Here is a 22,777-nt window from a genome sequence, read left to right on the forward strand (position 1 = left end):
TAGATGGGTTCTCTTGCTACAAGAATTTGATTTGCATATTGTTGATAGAAAAAGAGCTGAGAACCCCGTTGCAGACAACTTGTCTAGGTTAGAAAATGTGCTTGATGACCCACTACCTATTGATGATAGCTTTCCTGGTGAGCAACTAAATGTCATAAATGTCTCTCATACTGCTCCATGATATGCTGATTATGCTAATTACATTGTTGCTAAGCTTATACCACCTAGTTTCACATACCAGCAAAAGAAAAAGTTCTTCTATGATTTGAGGAATTACTTTTGGGATGACCCACATCTTTATAAAGAAGGAGTAGATGGTGTTATTAGACGTTGTGTACCTGAGCATGAACAGGAACAGATCCTACGCAAGTGTCACTCCGAAGCTTATGGAGGACACCATGCTGGAGATAGAACTGCACATAAGGTATTGCAATCTGGTTTTTATTGGCCTACTCTCTTCAAGGATGCCCGTAAGTTTGTCTTATCTTGTGATGAATGTCAAAGAATTAGTAATATTAGTAGACATCAAGAAATGCCTATGAATTATTCAATTGTTATTGAACCATTTGATGTTTGGGGCTTTGACTATATGGGACCTTTTCCTTCCTCTAATGGTTATACACATATTTTAGTTGCTGTTGATTATGTTACTAAGTGGGTAAAAGCTATTCCAACTAGTAGTGCTGATCATAACACTTCTATTAAAATGCTTAAAGAAGTTATTTTTTTAAGGTTTGGAGTCCCTAGATATTTAATGACTGATGGTGGTTCACATTTTATTCATGGTGCTTTCCGTAAAATGCTTGCTAAATATGATGTTAATCATAGAATTGCATCTCCCTATCACCCTCAGTCTAGTGGTCAAGTAGGATTGAGTAATAGAGAACTCAAATTAATTTTGTAAAAGACTGTTAATAGGTCTGGAAATAATTGTTCCAAGAAACATGATGATGCATTATGGGCCTATAGAACTGCATATAAAAAACCTATGGGTATGTCTCCGTATAAAATGGTCTATGGAAAAGCATGTCACTTACCTCTCGAACTAGAACACAAGGCTTATTGGGCTATTAAAGAACTTAATTATGATTTTAAACTTGCCGGTGAGAAGAGGTTATTTGATATTAGCTCACTTGATGAATGGAGAACCCAAGCCTACGAAAATGCCAAGTTTTTTGAAGAAAAAGTTAAAAGATGGCATGATAAAAGGATACAAAAGCGTGAGTTTAATGTAGGTGATTATGTATTGCTATACAACTCTCGTTTAAGATTTTTTGCAGGAAAGTTTCTCTCTAAATGGGAATGTCCTTACGTTATCGAGGAGGTCTACCGTTCTGGTGCCATAAAAATCAACAACTTCGAAGGCACCAATCCGAAGGTGGTGAATGGTCAAAGAATCAAGCACTATATCTCAGGTAATCCCATAAATGTTGAAACCAATGTTTTTGAAACCGTAACCCCGGAGGAATATATAAGGGACACTTTCCGGAACGTTTCAGACTCCGAAAAGGAATAGGTATGTGGTACGGTAAGTAAACCGACTCCAAAACAGTTTTTAAGGCAATATTTGTCCATTTTGGAATATTTAGAAAAATAGAAAAATAAGAAGCAGTCCGGGAAGGACACGAGGGCCCCATGAGGGTGGAGGGCACGCCCTACCCCACTGGGCGCGCCCCCTACCTCGTGGGCACCTCATGCGCTTTCCGGACTCCGTTTTCTTACAGGACACATATTTTGGTCGGTAAAAATTCATTATATAATCTCCCGGGGGTTTTGACTCCCGCATCACGCAAAAATCTCCTGTCTTTGTTTCAAGCTGTTTTCTGTCAGGGTTGTCAAGGCCAGGCACTATGTCATCTCCCTCCTCCTCCTCCAACCATGAGGGCAGCGATGCTTGGCTAATGAAGATAGAGCTGAAGAGAGAAGAACCCATGGAGATCAACAAGGATGAAGGGAACAAGAAGGCCATGGAGGATCAAGTTCCGGCAACAGAAGACACCCTTCAACTGGATCACAATCTTCTTACCCCAACAGAAATCGAAGCTTTCAAGATGATTGAGTTAGCTCGTGTACAAAATAAGTATCTCACACGTGAAAATATTTTGTTAAAGGAGCATATCATTGCACTCAAGGGCATTATCCGCAAGTTAGAAGACCTCCTACGCTCGATGTGCGACTATCCATCATCAACAATCCCACCTTCTTCACCAACAAAGGAGACATAATCACATGGGTATGGGCACTCCACTTGGAAACTACCAAGCTTGGGGGAGTGCCCCGGTATCGTATCACCATCACTTTTATCTCCTTTTGGTAATATCTTGATCTAGTAGAATAAAAGTTCTTGGTATGATCTAGTTGTGAGTTTTTCTTTATTATCCTTCTATGTAATCGAGTCCGTCAGCTATATAATAAAGATTAGTGTTGAGTCAAGGGCTTGATTATTTTGCCATGATCCTAAAGGAATAAAAGAAAAGAGAAATAAATAAAAAGAAACAAATTATACTATCTTGGACATCTTTTATGATTGTGAGCACTCATTAAAATATGACATGCTAAAGAGTTGACATTGGACAAGGAAGACAACGTAATGGGTTATGTTTTCTTACATCTGAGACAAATTATATTGTCTTGGATCCTCCAACATGTTGAGCTTGCCTTTCTCCCTCATGCTAGCCAAATTCATTGCACCAAGTAGAAATACTACTTGTGCTTCCAAATACTAAACCAGTTTTGCCATGAGAGTCCACCATACCTACCTATGGATTGAGTAAGATCCATCAAGTAAGTTGTCATCGGTGCAAGCAATAAAAATTGCTCTCTAAATATGTATGATTGATTGGTGTGGAAGAAATAAGCTTTATACGATCGTGTGATATGGAAGTAATAAAAGCGATAGACTTCATAATAAAGGTCCATATCACAAGTGGCAATATAAAGTGACGTTCTTTCGCATTAGGATTTTGTGCATCCAACCATAAAAGCGCATGACAACCTCTGCTTCCCTCTGCGAAGGGCCTATCTTTTACTTTTATGTCCTACATTGCATAAGAGTCATGGTGATCTTCACCCTTCCATTTTAAATTTTATCCTTTGGCAAGCACAATATGTTGGAAAGATCCAGGTATATATGGCTAATTGGATGTGAGTTTTCATGAACTATTACTGTTGACATTACCCTTGAGGTAAAACATTGAGAGGCAAAACTATAAGCCCCTATCTTTCTCTGTGTCCGGTTAAAACTCTATACCCATAAGTATTGCGTGAGTGTCAGCAATTGTGAAAGACTATATGATAGTTGAGTATGTGGACTTGCTGAAAAGCTCTTATACATTGACTCTTTCCTATGTTATGATAAATTGCAATTGCTTCAATGACTGAGATTATAGTTTGTTAGTTTTCAATGAAGTTTACGATTCATACTTGATATTGTGATTGAATTATTACTCTAGCATAAGAGATTATATGACAAGAATTATATGAGTTGTTGTTCTAAGAACGATCATGATGCCCCCATGTCCGTATTTTATTTTTATCGACACCTCTATCTCTAAACATGTGGACATATTTTTCGATTTCGGCTTTTCGCTTAAGGACAAGCGAGGTCTAAGCGTGGGGGAGTTGATACGTCCATTTTGCATCATGCTTTTATATCGATATTTATTGCATTATGGGCTGTTATTACACATTATGTCACAATACTTATGTCTATTCTCTCTTATTTTACAAGGTTTACATAAAGAGGGAGAATGCCGGCAGCTGGGATTCTGGGCTGGAAAAGGAGCAAATATTAGAGACATATTCTGCACAGCTCCAAAAGTCCTGAAACTTCACGGAAGATGTTTTTCAAGTATATAAAAAACACTAAGTGCAAGAACTTCACCAGGGGGACCACACCCTGCCCACGAGGGTGGGGGGCGCGCCCTACCCCTCTGGGCGCGCCCCCTACCTCGTGGGCCCCCTGGTGGCCCTCCGGTGGCCATTTTCTGCTACATGGAGTCTTTCGATGGGAAAAAAATCATAAGCCATCTTCTCGGATGAAACTCCGCCGCCACGAGGCGGAACCTTGACAGAACCAATCTAGGGCTCTTGCGGAGCTGTTCTGCCGGGGAAACTTCCCTCCCGGAGGGGGAAATCATCGCCATCGTCATCACCAACGCTCCTCTCATCGAGAGAGGGAAATCTCCATCAACATCTTCATCAGCACCATCTCATCTCAAAACCCTAGTTCATCTCTTGTATCCAATTCTTGTCTCCAAGTCTGGGATTGGCGCTAGTAGGTTGCTAGTAGTGTTAATTACTCCTTGTAGTTAATGCTAGTTGGTTTAATTGGTGGAAGATCGTATGTTCAGATCCTATATGCATATTAATACCCTCTGATTATGAACATGTTTATGCTTTGTGTGGAATTACTTTTGTTCCTGAGGACATGGGAGAAGTCTTGCTATTAGTAGTCATGTGAATTTGGTATTCGTTCGATATTTTGATGAGATGTATGTTGTCTCTCCTCTAGTGGTGTTATGTGAACGTCGACTGCATGACACTTCACCATTATTTGGGCCTAGAGGAAGGCATTGGGAAGTAATAAGTAGATGATGGGTTGCTAGAGTGACAGAAGCTTAAACCCTAGTTTATGCGTTGCTTCGTAAGGGGCTGATTTGGATCCATATGTTTCATGATATGGTTAGGTTTACCTTAATACTTTTATTGTAGTTGCGGATGCTTGCAATAGAGGTTAATCATAAGTGGGATGCTTGTCCAAGTAAGGACAATACCCAAGCACCGGTCCACCCACATACCAAATTATTGAAGTACCGAACGCGAATCATATGAACGTGATGAAAACTAGCTTGACAATATTCCCATGTGTCCTCGGGAGCGCTTTACATCATATAAGAATTTGTCCAGGCTTGTCCTTTGCTACAAAAAGGATTGGGCCACCTTGCTGCACCTTATTTACTTATGTTACTTGTTGCTCGTTACAAATTATCCTATCACAAAACTATTTGTTACCACTTATTTCAGTACTTGCAGAGAATACCTTGCTGGAAACCGCTTATCATTTCCTTCTGCTCCTCGTTGGGTTCGACACTCTTACTTATCGAAAGGACTACGATAGATCCCCTATACTTGTGTGTCTTCATGGCGAGCTAGCAATTCGTCACGGATGCTGTGTTTGAAGGCTACTAGGACTTCGGCTTCCGGCAGTCAACGATCTGATTCTTTTTGGTTACGAACCTAGTCCAGAATTTTCTGGCAGATTCTCCGGGTTGTTGAACTATGTGGCTTAGGTCATAAGTTCCTTGGAAGTTATGGATGAAAGCCTCTTCCAAGTCCTCCCAGCTGTCGTTGGAGTTCTCAGGCAGGCTATTTAACTAGTGCCGAGCTGGTCCTTTGAGCTTTAATGGGAGCTATTTGATGGCGTGGAGGTCGTATCCTCGGGCCATGTGGATGTGGAGGATGAAATCCTCGATCCATACTGCGGGATCGGTTGCGACGTCGTATGATTCAATATTGACGGGCTTGAACCCCTCGGGGAATTCATGATCCAGTACTCCGTCTGTGAAGCAAAGCGGGTGTGCGGGGCCTCTATATCGGGCCACATCATGGCGGAGCTCGGATGGAGTTTGTTGATACGTCCATTTTGCATCATGCTTTTATATCGATATTTATTGCATTATGGGTTGTTATTACACATTATGTCACAATACTTATGCCTATTCTCTCTTATTTTACAAGGTTTACATAAAGAGGGAGAATGCCGGCAGCTGGGATTCTGGGCCAGAAAAGGAGCAAATATTAGAGACCTATTCTGCACAGCTCCAAAATTCCTCAAACTTCACGGAAGTCATTTTCAGAATATATAAAGAATACTGAGCGCAAGAAGATCCGAAGGGGGGCCACACCCTGCCCACGAGGGTGGGGGGCGCGCCCTACCCCCTGGGTGCGCCCCCTACCTCGTGGGCCCCCTGGTGGCCCTCCGATGCCCATCTTCTGCTATATGGAGTCTTTCGATGAGGTAAAAATCATAAGCCAGCTTTCAGGACGAGACTCCGCCGCCACGAGGCGGAACCTTGGCGGAATCAATCTAGGGCTCCGTCAGAGCTATTCTACCGGGGAAACATCCCTCTGCGAGGGGGAAATCATCGCCATCGTCATCACCAATGATCCTCTCATCGGGAGGGGGTCAATCTCCATCAACATCTTTACCAGCACCATCTCCTCTCAAACCCTAGTTCATCTCTTGTATCCAATTATTGTCTCTAAGTCCGGAATTGGTACCTGTAGGTTGCTAGTAGTGTTAATTACTCGTAGTTGATGCTAGTTGGTTTATTTGGTGGAAGATCATATGTTCATATCCTATATGCATATTAATACTCCTATGATTATGAACATGAATATGCTTTGTGAGTAGTTACATTTGTTCTTGAGGACATGGGAGAAGTCTTGCTATTAGTAGTCATGTGGATTTGGTATTCATTCGATATTTTGATGAGATGTATGTTGTCTCTCCTCTAGTGGTGTTATGTGAACGTCGACTACATGACACTTCACCATTATTTGGGCCTAGAGGAAGGCATTGGGAAGTAATAAGTAGATGATGGGTTGCTAGAGTGATAGAAGCTTAAACCCTAGTTTATGCGTTGCTTCGTAAGGGGCTGATTTGGATCCATATGTTTCATGCTATGGTTAGGTTTACCTTAATACTTTTGTTGTAGTTGCGGATGCTTGCAATAGAGGTTAATCATAAGTGGGATGCTTGTCCAAGTAAGGACAGTACCCAAGCACCGGTCCACCCACATACCAAATTATCAAAGTACCGAACGTGAATCATATGAACATGATGAAAGCTAGCTTGACGATAATTCCCATGTGTCCTCGGGAGCGCTTTTCTCCATATAAGAATTTCAGGCTTGTCCTTTGCTACAAAAGGGATTGGGCCACCTTGCTGCACTTTATTTACTTTTGTTACTTATTGCTCGTTACCAATTATCTTATCACAAAACTATTTGTTACCTATAATTTTAGTGCTTGCTGAGAATACCTTGCTGAAAACCGCCTATCATTTCTTTCTCCTCCTCGTTGGGTTCGACACTCTTACTTATAGAAAGGACTACGATAGATCACCTATACTTGTGGGTCATCAAGACTCTTTACTGGCGTCGTTGCCAGGGATTGAAGCGCCTTTGGTAGGTGGAATTTGGTAAGGAAAAATTTATATAGTGTGCTGAAATTTACTGTCACTTGTTACTATGGAAAGTAATCCTCTGAGGGGCTTGTTCGGGGTATCTTCACCCCGACCAGTAGAGCAAAGAGTTGCTCCTCAACCTATTGAACCAACTGAAAATAAAAATGTCTACCTTGAGATTCCTTCGGGTATGATAGAAAAACTCCTAGCTAATCCTTTTGCAGGAGATGGAACAATGCATCCTGATGAGCACCTAATATATGTGGATGAAGTTTGTGGATTATTTAAGATTGCAGGTGTGCCCGATGATGTTATTAAGAAGAAGGTCTTCCCTTTATCTTTGAAGGGAGATGCATTGACATGGTATAGGCTATGTGATGATATGGGATCATGGAACTACAAACGATTGAAATTGGAATTTCATCAGAAGTTTTATCCTATGCATCTTGTTCATCGTGATCGCAATTATATATATAATTTTTGTCCTCGCGAAGGAGAATGCATCGCTCAAGCTTGGGGGAGGCTTAAATCAATGTTATATTCATGCCCCAATCATGAGCTTCCAAGAGAAATAATTATTCAAAATTTATATGCTCGGCTTTCTGATAACAATCGCACCATGCTCGATACTTCTTGTGCTGGCTCTTTTATGATGAAGACTATTGAATTCAAATGGGATTTATTGGAAAGAATTAAGTGCAACTCTGAAGATTGGGACCTCGACAAAGAGCATGAAGAAGAGAGATTATTGAAAACTCCGAAGAAGCACCGAGCTGCTATTGGATATACTCTTGATGATCTTAAAGGCATTAGTCCCACACTATGTCAACACAAAATAAATTTGGAGAAAGATGCCAAACCAGTTCGTGATCACCAACGACGGCTGAATCTTAAGATGAAAGAAGTGGTAAGAAAGGAAATACTAAAGCTCCTTGAGGCAGGTATAATTTATCCCATTGGTGATAGTCAGTGGGTAAGTCCTGTCCATTGTGTCCCTAAAAAGGGAGGTATTACTGTCGTTCCTAATGATAAAGATGAATTGATTCCGCAAAGAATTATTACAGGTTATAGGATGGTAATTGATTTCTACAAATTAAATAAGGCTACTAAAAAAGATCATTACCCCTTACCTTTTATTGATCAAATGCAAGAAAGATTATCCAAACATACACATTTTTGCTTTCTAGATGGTTATTATGGTTTCTCTCAAATACCTCTATCAGCTGATGATCAATCTAAGACCACTTTTACTTGCCCGTTCGGTACTTTTGCTTATAGACGTATGCCTTTTGGTTTATGTAATGCACCTGCTACCTTCCAAAGATGCATGATGGCTATATTCTCTGACTTTTGTGAAAAGATTTGTGAGGTTTTCATGGACGATTTCTCCGTCTATGGATCCTCTTTTGATGATTGATTAAGCAACCTTGATCGAGTTTTGCAGAGATGTGAAGAAACTAATCTTGTCTTGAATTGGGAGAAGTGCCACTTTATGGTTAATGAAGGTATTGTCTTGGGGCATAAAGTTTCTGAAAGAGGTATTGAAGTTGATAAAGCTAAGGTTGATGCTATTGAAAAGATGCCATGTCCCAAGGACTTCAAAGGTATAAGAAGTTTCCTTGGTCACGCCGGTTTTTATAGGAGGTTCATTAAGGACTTCTCACAAAATTCTTGGCCTTTGACTAATTTATTACAAAAAGATATACCATTTGTTTTTGATGATGATTGCGTAAAATCATTTGAAATACTTAAGAAAGCATTGATCTCTGCACCTATTGTTCAGCCACCTGATTGGAATTTACCCTTTGAAATTATGTGTGCTGCTAGTGATTATGTTATAGGTGATTTTATAGGGCAAAGAGTTGATAAGAAATTAAATGTTATTCAATATGCTAGTGAAACTCTAGACAATGCTCAGAGAAATTATGCTACTACGGAAAAAGAATTTTTGGCAGTTGTATTCGCTTGTGATAAGTTCAGACCTTATATTGTTGATTCTAAAGTAACTATTCACACGGATCATGCTGCTATTAAATATCTAATGGAAAAGAAAGATGTTAAACCTAGACTTATTAGATGGGTTCTTTTGCTACAAGAATTTGATTTGCATATTATTGATAGAAAGGGAGCTGAGAACCCCGTTGCAGACAACTTGTCTAGGCTAGAGAATGTTTTTGATGACCCACTACCTATTGATGATAGCTTTCCTGATGAACAATTAAATGTCATAAATGCTTCTCGTACTGCTCCGTGGTATGCTGATTATGCTAATTATATTGTTGCTTAATTTGTACCACCTAGTTTCACATACCAGCAAAAGAAAAAGTTTTTCTATGATTTGAGACATTACTTTTCGGATAACCCACATCTTTATAAAGAAGGAGTAGATGGTGTTATTAGACGTCATGTACCTGAGCATGAACAGGAACAGATCCTACGCAAGTGTCACTCCAAAGATTATGGAGGACACCATGCTGGAGATAGAACTACACATAAGGTATTGCAATCCGGTTTTTATTGGCCTACTCTCTTCAAGGATGCCCGTAAGTTTGTTGTATCTTGTGATGAATGTCAAAGAATTGGTAATATTAGTAGACATCAAGAAATGCCTATGAATTATTCACTTTTTATTGAACCATTTGATGTTTGGGGCTTTGATTATATGGGACCTTTTCCTGCCTCCAATGGATAACACACATTTTAGTTGCTGTTGATTACGTTACTAAGTGGGTAGAAGCTATTCCAACTAGTAGTGCTGATCATAACACCTCTATTAAGATGCTTAAAGAAGTTATTTTTCCAAGGTTTGGAGTCCCTAGATATTTAATGACTGATGGTGGTTCACATTTTATTCATGGTGCTTTCCGTAAAATGCTTGCTAAATATGATGTTAATCATAGAATTGCATCTCCTTATCACCCACAGTCCAGTGGTCAAGTAGAATTGAGTAATAGAGAGCTCAAATTAATTTTGCAAAAGACTGTTAATAGATCTAGAAAGAATTGGTCCAAGCAACTTGATGATGCATTATGGGCCTATAGAACTGCATATAAAAATCCTATGGGTATGTCTCCGTATAAAATGGTCTATGGAAAAGCATGTCACTTACCTCTCGAACTAAAACATAAGGCTTATTGGGCTATTAAAGAACTCAATTATGATTTCAAACTTGCCGGTGAGAATAGGTTATTTGACATTAGCTCACTCAATGAATGGAGAACCCAAGCCTACGAGAATGCAAAAATATTTAAAGAAAAGGTTAAAAGATGGCATGACAAAAGAATACAAAAGCGTGAGTTTAATGTAGGTGATTATGTATTGCTATACAACTCTCATTTAAGATTTTTTGTAGGAAAACTTCTCTCTAAATTTGAAGGTCCTTACGTTATCGAGGAGGTCTATCGTTCCGGTGCCATAAAAATCAACAACTTCGAAGGCACAAATCCGAAGGTGGTGAACGGTCAAAGAATTAAACATTATATCTCAGGTAATCCTATAAATGTTGAAACCAATGTTATTGAAACTGTAACCCCGGAGGAATACATAAGGGACACTTTCTGGAACGTTTCAGACTCCGAAAAGGAATTGGTATGTGGTACGGTAAGTAAACCGACTCCAAAACAGTTCTAATGGCAATTTTCTTCCGTTTTGGAATATTTAGAAAAATAGAAAAATAAGAAGCAGTCCGGGAAGGACACGAGGGCTCCACGAGGGTGGAGGGCGCGCCCTACCCCCTGGGCGCGCCCCCTACCTCGTGGGCACCTCGTGTGCTCTCTGGACTCCGTTTTCTTGCACGTTGTGTATTTGGGTCAGTAAAAATTCATTATATAACCTTCCGAAGGTTTTGACTCCCGTATCACGCAACTATCCTCTGTTTGTGTTTTGAGTTGTTGTTGCTGCAGATTAGAGCAAGATGTCTTCGCAAGAGTCAGTTGGGGAGAGCCGGGTGTCTCATCCGGCACCGAGATCAATGACAAACAATAATGTTGACCACTTTGGGCCAGCAACGGAGGAAGAGATGGAGGCTGATTTGAAGAGGATAGATGCCATGGAGGAGGATCAAGAAGTCACTTCTCGCTTCCGAGCTGGATTGAAAATTGGGGAACTGCAGAGCTCGGCTATCCCAAACTCGGTTATCCCTTCCAGTGTTAGATTTCTTTCTTATGAGAATATGAAAAAGAGTGTCACTTGTTCTCCCGCAGCTATGCAACACCCTTGGGTGCAGGGAGCTTTGGCTGTTACAGGAAAACTTCGAAAGGAAATAATGGACCTCAAGCAGCAAGTCAATAAGCTCGAGGAGGAGAATCGTATCATGAGGGGCATCATCGCCAAGAACATCACATCACCATCCCCGAAAAGGGAGATATAATCACATGGGTATGGGCACTCCCCTTGGCAACTGCCAAGCTTGGGGCAGTGCCCCGGTATCGTATCACCATCACTTTTATCTTTACAGTTTTTCTTAGTTCGATCCTTTTAATAATATTTTCATATAGTAGAATAAAGTTTTAGTATGATCTAGTTGTGAGTTTTTTTTATGATCCTTCTATGTAATCGAGTCTGTGAGCTATTTATAATAAAGATTAGTGTTGAGTCAAGGGCTTGATTATTTTGCCATAATCTTGAGTGAATAAAAGAAAAGAGAAAAGAATAAAAAGAAATAAAAGAGATCATATGGATCTTATGGAGAGTAATGAGCTCACATATAAAGAGTATGATGATTAAAAGTTGTTGAGAGTTGACAAACATAGTTTTGGTCATCGTTGCAATTAATAAGAAGTAATAAAGAAAGAGAGGTCTTCACATATAAATACACTATCTTGGACATCTTTCATGATTGTGAGAACTCATTAAAATATGACATGCTAAAGGGTTGACGTTGGACAAGGAAGACAACGTAATGGGTTATGTTTTCTTACATCTGAGATAAATTATATTGTCATGGATCATCCAACATGATTAAGCTTGCCTTTCCCCCTCATGCTAGCCAAATTCTTTGCACCAAGTAGAGATACTACTTGTGCTTCCAAACACCCTTAAACTAGTTTTTCCATGAGAGTCCACCATACCTACCTATGGATTGAGTAAGATCCCTCAAGTAAGTTTTCATCGGTGCAAGCAATAAAAGATTGCCCTCTAAATATGTATGACTTATTAGTGTGGGAGAAAATAAGCTTTATACGATTGTGTGATATGGAACAAATAAAAGCGACAGACTGCATAATAAAGGTCCATATCACAAGTGGCAATATAAAGTTATGTTCTTTCACATTAAGATTTTGTGCATCCAACCATAAAAGCGCATGACAACCTCTACTTCCCTCTGCGAAGGGCCTATCTTTTACTTTTATCTCCTACCTTGCATAAGAGTCATGGTGATCTTCACCCTTCCTTTTTAAATTTTATCTTTTGGCAAGCACAACATGTTGGAAAGATCCTGGTATATATGGCTAACTGGATGTGAGTTTTCATGAACTATTATTGTTGACATTACCCTTGAGGTAAAACATTGGGAGGCAAAACTATAAGCCCCTATTTTTCTCTGTGTCCGATTAAAACTCCATACCCATAAGTATTGCGTGAGTGTTAGCAATTGTGAAAGACTATATGATAGTTGAGTATGTGGACTTGCTGAAAAGCTCTCATATTGACTCTTTCCTATGTTATGATAAATTGCAATTGCTCCGATGACTGAGATTATAGTTTGTTAGTTCTCAATGAAGTTTATGATTCATACTTGAAATTGTGATTTAATTGTTACTCTAGCATAAGAGATCATATGACAAGAATTATATAAGTTGTTGTTATAAGAATGATCATGATGCCCTCATGTCCGTATTTTATTTTTATCGACAGTTCTATCTCTAAACATGTGGACATATTTTTCGATTTTGGCTTTCGCTTGAGGACAAGCGAGGTCTAAGCTTAGGGGAGTTGATACGTCCATTTTGCATCATGCTTTTATATCGATATTTATTGCATTATGGGCTGTTATTACACATTATGTCACAATACTTATGCCTATTCTCTCTTATTTTACAAGGTTTACATAAAGAGGGAGAATGCCGGTAGCTGGGATTCTGGGCTGGAAAAGGAGCAAATATTAGAGACCTATTCTGCACAGCTCCAAAAGTCCTGAAACTTCATGGAAGTCATTTTTAGAATATATAAAAAATACTGAGCGCAACAAGTTCCGGAGGGGGTCCACACCCTGCCCACGAGGGTGGGGGGCGGGCGCGCCCCCTGCCTCCTGGGCCCCCTGGTGGCCATCCGATGCCCATCTTCTGCTATATGGAGTCTTTCGATGAGGAAAAAATCATAAGCCAGCTTTCGGGAAGAGACTCCGCCGCCACGAGGCGGAATCAATCTAGGGCTCCGGCGGAGCTGTTCTGCCGGAGGGAATTCCCTCCGACAGGGGGAAATCATTGCCATCGTCATTGCTTCCTCTTGAGCTTGCGTTGGATTTCCCCGAAGAGGAAAAGATGATGCAGCAGAGTAGCGTAAGTATTTCCCTCAGTTTTTTAGAACCAAGGTATCAATCCAGTAGGAGGCCACGCTCAAGTCCCTCGTACCTGCACAAAACGATAGCTACTCGCAACCAACGCGATTAGGGGTTGTCAATCCCTTCATGGTCACTTACGAGAGTGAGATCTGATAGATATAATATTTTTGGTATTTTGGTATAGAGATGCAAAGTGAAAAGTAAAAGGCAAAGTAAAAAGCACAGCAAGATTAAAGTGATGGAGATTGATATGATGAGAATAGACCCGGGGGCCATAGGTTTCACAAGTGGCTTCTCTCAAGAGCATAACTATTCTACGGTGGGTGAACAATTACTGTTGAGCAATTGACAGAATTGAGCATAGTTATGAGAATATCTAGGCATGATCATGTATATAGGCATCACGTCCGTGACAAGTAGACCGAAACGATTCGGCATCTACTACTATTACTCCACTCATCGACCGCTATCCAGCATGCATCTAGAGTATTAAGTTAAAAATAGAGTAATGCTTTAAGCAAGATGACATGATGTAGAGAGATAAATTCATGCAATATGAAATAAACCCCATCTTGTTATCCTCGATGGCAACGATGCAATACGTGCCTTGCTGCCCCTTCTTTCACTGGGAAAGGACACCGCAAGATCGAACCCAAAGCTAAGCACTTCTCCCATGGCAAGAAAAACCAATCTAGTAGGCCAAACCAAACTGATAATTCGAAGAGACTTGCAAAGATAACCAATCATACATAAAAGAAGTCAGAGAAGATTCAAATATTATTCATAGATAGACTTGATCATAAACCCACAATTCATCGGTCTCGACAAACACACCGCAAAAAAGAACAAGATTACATCGAATAGATCTCCACAAGAGAGGGGGAGAACTTTGTATTGAGATCCAAAAAGAGAGAAGAAGCCATCTATCTAATAACTATGGACCCGAAGGTCTGAGGTAAACTACTCACACTTCATCGGAGAGGCTATGATGATGTAGAAGCCCTCCGTGATGACGGCCCTCTCCGGCGGAGCTCCGGAAAAGGCCCCAAGATGGGATCTCATGGATACAGAAAGTTGCGACGGTGGAATTAGGTTTTTGGCTCCGTATCTGTTCGTTTGGGGGTACGTAGGTATATATAGGAGGAAGAAGTACGTCGGTGGAGCTTTGGTGGGCCCATGAGGGTGGGGGGACGCGCCTGGGGGTATAGGTCGCGCCCCCCTACCTGGTGCCCACCTCGAAGCTTCCTTGGTGTAGGTCCAAGTCTCCTGGGTCATATTCGGGAAGAAAATCACGTTCCAGAAAGGTTTATTCCGTTTGGACTCCGTTTGATATTCCGTTTCTTCGAAACACCGAAATAGGCAAAAAACAGCAACTCTGGGCTGGGCCTCCGGTTAATAGGTTAGTCCCAAAAATAATATAAAAGTGGAAAATAAAGCCCAATATAGTCCAAAACATTAGATAATATAGCATGGAGCAATCAAAAATTATAGATACGTTGGAGACGTATCAGGCATCCCCAAGCTTAATTCATGCTCGTCCTCGAGTAGGTAAATGATAAAAAGAGAATTTTTGATGCGGAGTTCTACTTGGCATAATTTCAATGCAAATATTCTTAATTGTGGTATGAATATTCAGATTAGGAAGATTCAAGACAAAAGTTCATATTGACATAGAGAATAATAATACTTCAAGCAAACTAACAAAGCAATTATGTTTTCTTAAAGTGACATGGCCAAAGAAAGTTCATCCCTACAAAATTATATAGTTTAGTCATGCTCCATTTTCATCACACAAGAATGTTCTCATCATGCACAACCCCGATGACAAGCCAAGCAATTGTTTCATGCCTTACTAATTTCAAACTCATAAACTTTCACGCAATACATGAGCATGAGCCATGGATATAGCACTATGGGTGGAATAGAATATAATGATGGGGTCTATGTGGAGAAGACAAAAAGGAGAAAGTCTCACATCAACGAGGCTAATCAATGGGCTATGGAGATGCCCATCGATTGATGTTAATGCAAGGAGTAGGGATTGCCATGCAACGGATGCACTAGAGCTATAAATGTATGAAAGCTCAACAAAAGAAACTAAGTGGGTGTGCATCCAACTTGCTTGCTCACGAAGACCTAGGGCACTTGAGGAGGCCCATTGTTGGAATATACAAGCCAAGTTCTATAATGAAAATTCCCACTAGTATGTGAAAGTGATAACTCAAGAGACTCTCTATATGAAGAACATGGTGCTACTTTGAAGCACAAGTGTGGAAAAAAGGATAGTAGCATTGCCCCTTTTTATTTATTTTCTCTTTTTTTGGGGCCTTTTTTTTTCTTTGGCCTTTCTCTTTTTTTGGGACAATGCTCTATTGAATGATGATCATCACACTTCTATTTATTTACAACTCAATGATTACAACTCGATACTAGAACAAAGTATGACTCTATATGGATGCCTTCGGCGGTGTACCGGGATATGCAATGAATCAATAGTGACAAGTCTGAAAAATTATGAACGGTGGCTTTGCCACAAATACTATGTCAACTACATGATCATGCTAAGCAATATGACAATGATGAATGTGTCATGATAAACTGGATGGTGGATAGTTGCATGGCAATATATCTCGGAATGGCTATGGAAATGCCATAATAGGTAGGTATGGTGGCTGTTTTGAGGAAGATATAAGGAGGTTTATGTGTGAAAGAGCGTATCATATCACGGGGTTTGGATGCACCGGTGAAGTTTGCACCAACTCTCGATGTGAAAAAGGGCAATGCACAGTACCGTAGAGGCTAGCAATGATGGAAGGGTGAGAGTGCGTATAATCCATGGACTCAACATTAGTCATAAAGAACTCATATACTTATTGCAAAAATCTACAAGCCATCAAAAACCAAAGTATTATGCGCATGCTCCTAGGGGGATAGATTGGTAGGAAAAGACCATCACTCGTCCCCGACCGCCACTCATAAGGAGGACAATCAAATAACACCTCATGTTTCAAATTTGTTGCATAACGTTTACCATATGTGCATGCTACGGGACTTGCAAACTTTAACTCAAGCACTTCTCAAATTCACAATTACTCTACTAGCATGACTTTGATGTTACTACCTCCATATCTCAAAACAATTATCAAGCATCCAACTTTTCTTAGTATTCAACACACTCAAAAGAAAGTTTCACAAATCTTGAATACCAAGCATGTTATTATTAAGCAAATTACCATGCTATTAAGACTCTCAAAATAATTTAAGTGAAGCATGAGAGATAAATAGTTTATTTAAAACAAATCCACCACCATGCTCTAAAAGATCTAAGTGAAGCACATAGAGCAAAATTATATCTCTCAAAAGGTATGAGTGAAGCACATAGAGCAAAACTACTTAGCTCAAAAAGATATAAGTGAAGCACATAGAGTATTCTATCAAATTCTAATTCATGTATGGCTCTCTCAAAAGGTGTGTACAGCAAGGATGATTGTGGCACACTAACAACCAAAGACACAAATAATACAAAACGCTCCAAGCAAAACACATATCATGTTGGTGAATAAAAATATAGATCCAAGTAAATTACCGATGGAAGTGGACGAAAGAGGGCATGCCTTCAGGGGCATCCCCAAGCTTTGACTTTTTGGTGTCCTTGGATTATCTTGGGGGTGCCATGGGCATCCCCAAGCTTAGGCTCTTGCCACTCCTTGTTCCATAATCCATCACAAGAATTCACCCAAAACTTGAAAACTTCACAACACAAAACTCAATAGAAATCTCGTGAGCTCCGTTAGAGAAAGAAAACAAAAGACCACTTCAAGTTACTGTAATGAGCTCATTATTTATTTATATTTGTGTTAAACCTACTTTATTCCAACTTCTCTATGGATTATAAACTATTGTACTAACCATAGATTCATCAAAATAAGCAAACAGCACACGAAAAACAGAATCTGTCAAAAACAGAACAGTCTGTAGTAATATGTAGCTAGCGCAAGATCTGGAACCCCAAAAATTCTAAAAATAAATTTCTGGACGTGAGGAATTTATCTATTAATCATCTTAAAAAAGAATTAACTAAATACAACTCTCCAAATAAAAATGACAGCAGTTCTCGTGAGCGCTAAAGTTTCTGTTTTTTACAGCAAGTTCAACAAGACTTTCCCCAAGTCTTCCCAACGGTTCTACTTGGCACAAACACTAATTAAAGACAAAAAACAACCAAAACAGAGGCTAAATAAATTATTTATTAAATAACAGGGAGGATAAATATTGGGTTGTCTCCCAACAAGCGCTTTTCTTTAAATCCTTAAAGCTAGGCATTGATAATTTTAATGATGCTCACATGAAAGACAAGAATTGAAGCACAAAGAGAGCATCATAGAGCATGTGACAAACACATCTAAGTCTAACATACTTCCTATGCATAGGCATCTTATAGGCAAACAAATTACCAAGGCAAGCAAAAACTAGCGTATGCAAGGAAGTGGAAAGAAACAATAGCAATCTCAACATAACGAGAGGTAATTTAGTAACATGAAAATTTCTACCACCATATTTTCCTCTCTCATAATAATTATATGTAAGATCATAAGAAAAATCAACAAAATAGCTATCACATAAAATATTTTCAACACGATCCACATGCATGCAAAGTTGACACTCTTCCAAAATAGTGGGATTAACATTAACTAAAGTCATGAACTTTCCAAACCCACTTTTATCAAAAACTTCATAAGATTGAACATTCCCCAAATATGTGGGATCTAAAGTTGACATTCTTCCAAACACACTTTCAATATTATTGCAAACATTATAATCAATCTCATATTCATCATGGGGTTTAAATAAATTTTCAAGATCAAAAGAAGAATCACCCCAATCATGATCATTGCAACAAGTAGAGGACATAGCAAAACTAGCATCCCCAAGCTTAGGGTTTTGCATATTATTAGCACAATTGACATTAATAGAATTTATAATAGAATCATTGCAATCATGCTTTCTATTCAAAGATTTATCGTGAATCGCTTCATGAGGTAATTCATCATACTTTTCAGATTCACGAATTTCAAGCAAAACTTCATAAAGATAATCTAGTGCACAAAACTCACTAGAAATTGGTTTATCATAATTGGACCTCTTAAAAAGATTAGCAAGTGGATGAGGATCCATATATCTTAGGTTCTCTGTTTAGTAATAAATAAACAATTATTCTAACCATACGAGCAAACAAGAAGCAAGCGGGAAAAAAGAGGCAAATAGAGAAAGAGAGGGAGGATAGAGAGAGAGAGGGCGAATAAAACGGCAAGGGTGAAGTGGGGGAGAGGAAAACGAGAGGCAAATGGCAACTAATGTAATGCGAGAGATAGGGATTGTGATGGGTACTTGGTATCTTGACTTTTTGCGTAGACTCCCCGACAACGGCGTCAGAAATTCTTCTTGCTACCTCTTGAGCTTGCGTTGGATTTCCCTGAGGAGGAAAGGATGATGCACCAGAGTAGCGTAAGTATTTCCCTCAGTTTTTGAGAACCAAGGTATCAATCCAGTAGGAGGCCACGCTCAAGTCCCTCATACCTGCACAAACCAATAGCTACTCGCAACCAACGCGATTAGGGGTTGTCAATCCCTTCACGGTCACTTATGAGAGTGAGATCTGATAGATATAATATTTTTGGTATTTTTGGTATAGAGATGCAAAGTGAAAAGTAAAAGGCAAAGTAAAAAAGCAAATCAAGATTAAAGTGATGGAGATTGATATGATGAGAATAGACCCGGGGGCCATAGGTTTCACTAGTGGTTTCTCTCAAGAGCATAAGTATTCTACGGTGGGTGAACAAATTACTATTGAGCAATTGACAGAATTGAGCATAGTTATGAGAATATCTAGGCATGATCATGTATATAGGCATCACGTCCGTGACAAGTAGACCGAAACGGTTCTGCATCTACTACTATTACTCCACTCATCGACCGCTATCCAGCATGCATCTAGAGTATTAAGTTAAAAACAGAGTAACGCTTTAAGCAAGATGACATGATGTAGAGAGATAAATTCATGCAATATGAAATAAACCCCATCTTGCTATCCTCGATGGCAACGATGCAATACGTGCCTTGCTGCCCCTTCTGTCACTGGGAAAGGACACCGCAAGATCAAACCCAAAGCTAAGCACTTCTCCCATGGCAAGAAAAACCAATCTAGTAGGCCAAACCAAACTGATAATTCGAAGAGACTTGCAAAGATAACCAATCATACATAAAAGAATTCAGAGAAGATACAAATATTATTCATAGATAGACTTGATCATAAACCCACAATTCATCGGTCTCAACAAACACACCGCAAAAAAGAAGAAGATTACATCGAATAGATCTCCACAAGAGAGGGGGGGACTTTGTATTGAGATCCAAAAAGAGAGAAGAAGTCATCTAGCTAATAACTATGGACCTGAAGGTCTGAGGTAAACTACTCACACTTCATCGGAGAGTCTATGATGATGTAGAAGCCCTCCATGATGACGGCCGTCTCCGGCGGAGCTCCGGAACAGGCCCCAAGATGGGATCTCGTGGATACAGAAAGTTCCGGCGGTGGAATTAGGTTTTTGGTTCCGTATCTGTTCGTTTGGGGGTACGTAGGTATATATAGGAGGAAGAAGTACGTCGGTGGAGCTTCAGTGGGCCCACGAGGGTAGGAGCGTGCCTGGGGGTATAGGGTGCGCCCCCCTACCTCGTGCCCACCTCGAAGCTTCCTTGGCGTAGGGTCCAAGTCTCCTGGGTCATATTCGGGAAGAAAATCACGTTCCAGAAAGGTTTATTCCGTTTGGACTCCGTTTGATATTCTGTTTCTTCGAAACACTGAAATAGGCAAAAAACAGCAATTCTGGGCTGGGCCTCCGGTTAATAGGTTAGTCACAAAAATAATATAAAAGTGGAAAATAAAGCCCAATATAGTCCAAAACAGTAGATAATATAGCATGGAGCAATCAAAAATTATAGATACGTTGGAGACGTATCAGTCATCACCAACGATCCTCTCATCAGGAGGGGGTCAATCTCCATCAACATCTTCACCAGCACCATCTCCTCTCAAACCCTAGTTCATCTCTTGTATCCAATTCTTGTCTCTAAGTCCGGGATTGGTACTTGTAGGTTGCTAGTAGTGTTAATTACTCCCTGTAGTTGATGCTAGTTGGTTTATTTGGTGGAAGATCATATGTTCAGATCCTATATGCATATTAATACTCCTCTGATTATGAACATGAATATGCTTTGTGGGTAGTTACGTTTGTTCCTAAGGACATGGGAGAAGTCTTGCTATTAGTAGTCATGTGAATTTGGTATTCGTTCGATATTTTGATGAGATGTATGTTGTCTCTCCTCTAGTGGTGTTATATGAACGTCGACTACATGACACTTCACCATTATTTGGGCCTAGAGGAAGGAATTGGGAAGTAATAAGTAGATGATGGGTTGCTAGAGTGACAGAAGCTTAAACCCTAGTTTATGCGTTGCTTCGTAAGGGGTTGATTTGGATCCATATGTTTCATGCTATGGTTAGGTTTACCTTAATACTTTTGTTGTAGTTGCGGATGCTTGCAATAGAGGTTAATCATAAGTGGGATGCTTGTCCAAGTAAGGACAGTACCCAAGCACCGGTCCACCCACATACCAAATTATCAAAGTACCGAACGCGAATCATACGAACGTGATGAAAACTAGCTTGACGATAATTCCCATTTGTCCTCGGGGGCGCTTTTCTGTATATAAGAATTTGTCCAGGCTTGTCCTTTGCTACAAAAGGGATTGGGCCACCTTGCTGCACTTTATTTACTTTTGTTACTTGTTGCCCGTTACCAATTATCTTATCACAAAACTATCTGTTACCTATAATTTCAGTGCTTGCAGAGGATACCTTGCTGAAAACCGCTTATCATTTCCTTCTGCTCCTCGTTGGGTTCGACACTCTTACTTATCGAAAGGACTATGATAGATCCCATATACTTGTGGGTCATCATTTGTCTACGGCGTTCGGCCCGAGCGTGGTTAGGTTTGTCACGTCTGAATAGGTAGCCGTCGTTGTGTTTCGAGGCGCGTCCTCGCGATCCATAGATCGACCTTGTGTGTCCTGCTCTACTCTTCAGAGTTTGTCGGAGGTCGTACGTATGACTTTAGGCTCTTCCGTCCCTATTTTGGCGGGGTGGTGGGGCGTTCTGCTGTTCGGCCCGAGTTGCCTCTTTATCCCGACTTTGGGGTGGCCGTTCAGCCGTCCTGTCCCGACCACGTGGTGGTCGGTCCGTACTATGCGAGGGAGATATATGCTCTGGCGCCTCCTCATCGAATTGAGGTAGCAGTCTGCGTTTCGGGTAGCTCTTTGCTGGGCGGTTGAGGTCGTGTTCCTCGGCTGTCAGGACGTCGGTCCATCTGTTGACAAGCAGGTCTTGTTCAGCTTGAAGCTGATGTTGTTTCTTTTTCAGGCTCCTTGTTGTGGCTATGAGCTGAAGCTTAAAGCACTCCTGCTTGAGAGGATCCTCAGGCACGATGAAGTCTTCGTTGCCAAGGCTTGTCTCCTCCTCGAAGGGTGTGCGATAACTATCATCCTCCGGGTCATCTTCTATGGTCCGTTCTTCAGGGTTGTCTTGCCTGCTATCATGTTCCTGTTCGGATGTAGCCCCGACAGGGTCTTCATTGTTTTCTACGTCGCCCGGAGTACTATTTTCTCTGGTGCCAGTGTTGCCGTCCTGTGAGCGGTGGTGCTTGGGGCGGCGCTTGGACTGTGTCTCGGAGGTTTTATTCACATCTGGCTCTTCTTTGTCGTCGCCAGATCCTTCAGGTGTATCAACCATGTACACGTCGTACGAAGAGGTAGCCGTCCAACGTCCAGTGAATGGCGGGTCTTGGCCTTGCTCCTTGTCGGCATCGTCATCCATACCATCGATGTCTTCGAAGCCATAGTCAAGCACGTCGGTTAAGTCATCGACGGTGGCTATGAAGTGGGTGGCGGGTGGGAAGCAATATTCGTCATCATCCATCTCTAGCTCGAACCGGACATAGTTCGGATGTGAGTCCTTCTCCAAGGACAAATT

This window comes from Triticum aestivum, chromosome 7A (assembly GCF_018294505.1).
Source record: "Triticum aestivum cultivar Chinese Spring chromosome 7A, IWGSC CS RefSeq v2.1, whole genome shotgun sequence".
NCBI lineage: Eukaryota > Viridiplantae > Streptophyta > Magnoliopsida > Poales > Poaceae > Triticum > Triticum aestivum.